This window comes from Bombus huntii, unplaced genomic scaffold (genome assembly GCF_024542735.1).
Source record: "Bombus huntii isolate Logan2020A unplaced genomic scaffold, iyBomHunt1.1 ctg00000246.1, whole genome shotgun sequence".
Taxonomy (NCBI): domain Eukaryota; kingdom Metazoa; phylum Arthropoda; class Insecta; order Hymenoptera; family Apidae; genus Bombus; species Bombus huntii.
The window spans coordinates 622-7485 of NW_026099461.1; the positions used below are offsets into that span (position 1 = coordinate 622).

Genomic DNA, 6864 nt, shown 5'->3' on the forward strand with positions numbered 1-6864 from the left:
TCGTTAAAAAGCGTTACAAGGTATGAATTTTTTTGCATAAATCGACGTAACTCGACGAAATACGTCGGGATTAATGGTTTATTTCCGTCCGAGAACGATTTTTAAAAACGGACCTATGCGGCCGGTCGTTCGTACTTAGAAAATTTTCGGACCGAACACTCTTTTTCGATTAATTCGTTAAAAAGCGTTATAACGTACGAATATTTTTCAAGAAATCGTTATAACTCGATAAAATACGTCGGGATTAAGCGTTTATATCGTCGGCAGACGGATATAAAAACGTTTGGACCGACACGACCGGTCGTTGGAACATAGAAAAATTCCGAGCCGGTACGTTGGGACTTAGAAAAATTCCGAGGGCGAAAAAGTTTTTTCGAGTTTATTCGTTAAAAAGCGTTACAAGGTATGAATTTTTTTGCATAAATCGACGTAACTCGACGAAATACGTCGGGATTAATGGTTTATTTCCGTCCGAGAACGATTTTTAAAAACGGACCTATGCGGCCGGTCGTTCGTACTTAGAAAATTTTCGGACCGAACACTCTTTTTCGATTAATTCGTTAAAAAGCGTTATAACGTACGAATATTTTTCAAGAAATCGTTATAACTCGATAAAATACGTCGGGATTAAGCGTTTATATCGTCGGCAGACGGATATAAAAACGTTTGGACCGACACGACCGGTCGTTGGAACATAGAAAAATTCCGAGCCGGTACGTTGGGACTTAGAAAAATTCCGAGGGCGAAAAAGTTTTTTCGAGTTTATTCGTTAAAAAGCGTTACAAGGTATGAATTTTTTTGCATAAATCGACGTAACTCGACGAAATACGTCGGGATTAATGGTTTATTTCCGTCCGAGAACGATTTTTAAAAACGGACCTATGCGGCCGGTCGTTCGTACTTAGAAAATTTTCGGACCGAACACTCTTTTTCGATTAATTCGTTAAAAAGCGTTATAACGTACGAATATTTTTCAAGAAATCGTTATAACTCGATAAAATACGTCGGGATTAAGCGTTTATATCGTCGGCAGACGGATATAAAAACGTTTGGACCGACACGACCGGTCGTTGGAACATAGAAAAATTCCGAGCCGGTACGTTGGGACTTAGAAAAATTCCGAGGGCGAAAAAGTTTTTTCGAGTTTATTCGTTAAAAAGCGTTACAAGGTATAAATTTTTTTACGGGAATCGTTCTATCTCTATTAGATACGTCGGGATTAAACATTTTTATCGATTTTTTCAAAAAATTAGCGTTCGTCGAACTGACACGACTGGGATATTTTTCTAATTTTTTCGTTAATTAACGTTACAAGGTATATATTTTTTTGCATATTTCTACTTATTTTAACGTATTGTAATTGATTATAAACTTATTTTTTGTCCGTATTCGATAAAAGAGTATGTTTACTGATGCAATTTTTCGGTGAAAAAAAAAATTAATTTTTTGGTAAAAATGCATTTCTATTATGTTAATAAAACGTCTGGTAATGTATTTCGATGGTTGGATATTGGCTTTGTATAGTAGTGATCGAGCGTTCGCGAGACTAAGTTCCAGCGTCCCTTCCGAACGGTACGTTGCTACGGAGGTTTTGCACCGTAAGCGCGCGGCCGCTAGCCCGGCCGGCGCCGGCCTTCCGGCTGGCGCTTTCGTATCTATAAGAGAGACGTCGAGCCGGACGGTTCGGTCGGAACAGCGTTGAGCGCGTGGCTATTCTACGGCCTCGGTTGAGAATTCAGTCACCGCTCCTCGAGTCTTAGTGTATTTTACGCTATTTCTCGACTGTTCCTCCGTTCTCGTTCTGGTTTTTTCTCTACACTGCTGCGCCGCGGGTCGCTGTCCTGGACGTAATGACCAAATATCGTGGCAAGGTTCCCCTGAGTCGGGAAGCTGGTGACCTGTGTGTACGTATTCTAACAAAAATTGTTAGATGCGTGTGTGCTTGTACTAACTGAGCATCGATTCATTCAAAAGAGTATAACCGTCTGCTTTCTATAAAAACTTCTGCTTTCGCAGAAGTATCCGATGAGGCGGTAGGAGCGTACTATCTTTGCGTAGTATGTCTTCTGCCGAAAATGTTCTACCGATTGAAAGAATATTCTTACGGTATGTCCAGCGCGACGCACTGGGATACGCGCTTGTTCGTTCAGCGTGAGGTGCGTATACGTGCTTTACCGCTAAGATATTCTAATAAGTCTTTTTACACGAAGACAGCATTATGGAAATGTTCCTTTAGAAGTACGATTCTAAACATTTTATATAAGACTATGAGAAAGAGAGAGAGAGAAGAGAGGAGGTGGAGTTGAGAATTACAAAGTGGCTGCGAGCGGCGTTCGAAGATTATTACTGAACTATGGGTGTATCTCGAACGTCGCTAGGAGATATATTTTATAGATATATCTATCTTAAGAACGAAAAGTCTCGTCGTACGGTGCTTACGTCCCACCTACGACACGAAGAGAACTTAAACGAAATTTATAAGAATTGTTATACGAATAAGATCCCTGGTTGATCCTGCCAGTAGTCATATGCTTGTCTCAAAGATTAAGCCATGCATGTCTCAGTACATGCCGCATTAAGGTGAAACCGCGAATGGCTCATTAAATCAGTTATGGTTTCTTAGATCATACCTACATTTACTTGGATAACTGTGGTAATTCTAGAGCTAATACATGCAAACAGATTCCGACCAGAGATGGTAGGAATGCTTTTATTAGATCAAAACCAATCGGTGGCGGATGGCTCGTCTGTCCGTCCATCGTTTGTTTTGGTGACTCTGAATAACTTTGTGCTGATCGCATGGTCATCTAGCACCGGCGACGCATCTTTCAAATGTCTGCCTTATCAACTGTCGATGGTAGGTTCTGCGCCTACCATGGTTGTAACGGGTAACGGGGAATCAGGGTTCGATTCCGGAGAGGGAGCCTGAGAAACAGCTACCACATCCAAGGAAGGCAGCAGGCGCGCAAATTACCCACTCCCGGCACGGGGAGGTAGTGACGAAAAATAACGATACGGGACTCATCCGAGGCCCCGTAATCGGAATGAGTACACTTTAAATCCTTTAACGAGGACCAATTGGAGGGCAAGTCTGGTGCCAGCAGCCGCGGTAATTCCAGCTCCAATAGCGTATATTAAAGTTGTTGCGGTTAAAAAGCTCGTAGTTGAATCTGTGTGTCACAGTGTCGGTTCACCGCTCGCGGTGTTTAACTGGCATTATGTGGTACGTCCTATCGGTGGGCTTAGCTCCTCGCGGGCGGTCCAACTAATATCCCATCGCGGTGCTCTTCACTGAGTGTCGAGGTGGGCCGATACGTTTACTTTGAACAAATTAGAGTGCTTAAAGCAGGCTACCTTCGCCTGAATACTGTGTGCATGGAATAATGGAATAGGACCTCGGTTCTATTTTGTTGGTTTTCGGAGCCCCGAGGTAATGATTAATAGGGACAGATGGGGGCATTCGTATTGCGACGTTAGAGGTGAAATTCTTGGATCGTCGCAAGACGGACAGAAGCGAAAGCATTTGCCAAAAATGTTTTCATTAATCAAGAACGAAAGTTAGAGGTTCGAAGGCGATCAGATACCGCCCTAGTTCTAACCATAAACGATGCCAGCCAGCGATCCGCCGAAGTTCCTCCGATGACTCGGCGGGCAGCTTCCGGGAAACCAAAGCTTTTGGGTTCCGGGGGAAGTATGGTTGCAAAGCTGAAACTTAAAGGAATTGACGGAAGGGCACCACCAGGAGTGGAGCCTGCGGCTTAATTTGACTCAACACGGGAAACCTCACCAGGCCCGGACACCGGAAGGATTGACAGATTGATAGCTCTTTCTTGATTCGGTGGGTGGTGGTGCATGGCCGTTCTTAGTTGGTGGAGCGATTTGTCTGGTTAATTCCGATAACGAACGAGACTCTAGCCTGCTAAATAGACGTAACTTATGGTATCTCGAAGGCCCCCGGCTTCGGTCGGTGGGTTTTTACTACCAACGTACAAACAAATCTTCTTAGAGGAACAGGCGGCTTCTAGCCGCACGAGATTGAGCAATAACAGGTCTGTGATGCCCTTAGATGTTCTGGGCCGCACGCGCGCTACACTGAAGGAATCAGCGTGTTTTCCCTGGCCGAAAGGCCCGGGTAACCCGCTGAACCTCCTTCGTGCTAGGGATTGGGGCTTGCAATTATTCCCCATGAACGAGGAATTCCCAGTAAGCGCGAGTCATAAGCTCGCGTTGATTACGTCCCTGCCCTTTGTACACACCGCCCGTCGCTACTACCGATTGAATGATTTAGTGAGGTCTTCGGACTGGTGCGCGGCCAATGTGATAAGCATTGCCGATGTTACCGGGAAGATGACCAAACTTGATCATTTAGAGGAAGTAAAAGTCGTAACAAGGTTTCCGTAGGTGAACCTGCGGAAGGATCATTAACGATACGATACCAAAAGAATTTGACTTGAACACATATAAAAACTATGAAATATATATCACAATGGTCGGTAAGGAGCCGTACTCCTCCTGTATCGACGAAAGTATATACGACGTATTAACAAGCTATATACTTTAACAAACGAAAACGCCAGGGAGCTTGGCAACCTCCGTTGGCACGAATAGAAATATTCTTAAGGAGGAGACGACCCTCCAGCTACGGAATTATACGAAGAGAAGGTGGCACTCTCTCTCGATCATCGGGATGAAGAGATATATATATACAAGTATAAAAACGAAATGCGAATGAAACTTATTCGAGGCGCCTGCGTGAGGTCGTAAACAGAAAGACCCGCCGTCTCCGAATAAAACATATAACATATAATATATATATATATATATGAAATTCTAATAAAAGGGAACTCTAGCTTCGAAAGAGCCAACAAAAGTTAAGGCTCGATATCAAACGAAAAAATTACGATGGAAACCAGGTGTAAAGAGAAATGCAGTCGTGGCGCCTGCGAGAGGCCGTACACAGAAAGACCCGCCGTCACGATCTCGTATTTCGTATTTGCATCGTGGAAACCGTACAAACGAAATATAAAAGTCCATGCAAACTAATAAGAAAATCTCTAAAGTGCCTCGTGTCGGAGTGATCATGCTCGCCTATTCTCTTCTATGTTTCGTGGTCTGTGTTGCGTTTGTTCTCCTCCTAGCAACGGGACATATCGAAGACTCCTCTTTGGGATCGAACGAAGCGTCTAGAACGAGTCGACGAGAGCGAAAGAACTTGTAGCGAGTCGCGCAGAGCGAAAGGATACCGATATACATCTTCGAAGGTTCTCTTCGAAGATCCATGGATACCTTCTGCGTCGACTTCTCTCGTCTCTTTCATCGAAACTCTCGTCGTTCTCGAAACGTGCTTCCTACCCAAAGGGCGTGTGCTCTTCGTATGTCGTTTCGTTCGAAATAACGAAACCACGTGTAACATACTCGTGGATCGGGTAACCTAGAACGAAGACGCATCGCGTGGATGTTGGCCCGCTATGCGACGATGACCGATGATGATGATGATGATGATATGATGATGATGATGATGTCGATGTCGACGACGACGACGATGAAGACGATGTGTAGCAACGATTCGTAACTAGTCTAGCCGAAGTTCGTTCAGAGGGGAACGCCGCCGGCTTCGAAGCCTCGATGTCGTGAGTCGGACACCCGTGCCGTCGCTAGAGTTTTTCAAACTCTGCTTCTGGATATTGGGACGAAAGACCGCTCGAGGACGACGACAGCCGTGCGTGCGTATCCCATCGAATTTTTTTTACACCACCTGAACGAGACTAAAGTTTCGTCTAGTTGATCGTCTACCGTCGCATAATGTATATTATATACCGTTCAGAGGGGACCGGCTGTCTATCCTCGTTGTCGTGAGTCGGACACCCGTGCCGTCGCTAGAGTTTTTCAAACTCTGCTTCTGGATATCGGGACGAAAGACCGCGCGAGGACGACGGATGCGAGTCCCATCGAATTTTTGACTTACACACTACCTGAACGAGACTTAAAGTTTCATATAATATACCGTTCAGAGGGGACCGGCTGTCTTTCCTCGTTGTCGTGAGTCGGACACCCGTGCCGTCGCTAGAGTTTTTCAAACTCTGCTTCTGGATATCGGGACGAAAGACCGCGCGAGGACGACGGATGCGAGTCCCATCGAATTTTTGATTTACACACTACCTGAACGAGACTTAAAGTTTCATCCAGTTTGTCGTCTATCATCTCATATATAATATACCGTTCAGAGGGGACCGGCTGTCTATCCTCGTTGTCGTGAGTCGGACACCCGTGCCGTCGCTAGAGTTTTTCAAACTCTGCTTCTGGATGTTGGGACGAAAGACCGCGCGAGGACGATGGATGCGTGTCCCATCGAATTTTTGATTTACAAGACACACACTACCTGAACGAGACTAAAGTTTCATCGAGTTTATCGTCGCATAACCCGTTCGGAGGGGACCGGCTGTCTATCCTCGTTGTCGTGAGTCGGACACCCGTGCCGTCGCTAGAGTTTTTCAAACTCTGCTTCTGGATATCGGGACGAAAGACCGCGCGAGGACGATGGCTGCGAGTCCCATCGAATTTTTGTTTTTTTTTTTTTTTTAAAGAAAAAACACCACCCGAACGGAGATGTGTTCTATCTTTCGTCGATTTTTCATGCTTTCAGTCGGTCGCGTGGTCGCCATCCGTTCGGAGGGGATCGCCGGCTTCGAAACCTCGATGTCGTGAGTCGGACACCCGTGCCGTCGCTAGAGTTTTTCAAACTCTGCTTCTGGATATTGGGACGAAAGACCGCTCGAGGCGGACGGCCGCGCGAATCCCATCGAATCTTTACTATCACCCGAACGATGGAGAGATGCACGCGCGCTGTTTCTTGAATAATTGGAC

The 6864-nt window shown here is 45.4% G+C and overlaps 1 non-coding gene across 1 annotated transcript; it reads left to right on the top strand.

The window, feature by feature from the left end:
* The first annotated feature begins 2501 nt into the window (after positions 1 to 2501).
* LOC126877795 (small subunit ribosomal RNA) lies at positions 2502 to 4424 on the top strand. Its single transcript, XR_007695335.1, has one exon. It is a non-coding gene; the product is annotated as a small subunit ribosomal RNA (ribosomal RNA).
* The last annotated feature ends 2440 nt before the right edge of the window (positions 4425 to 6864 follow it).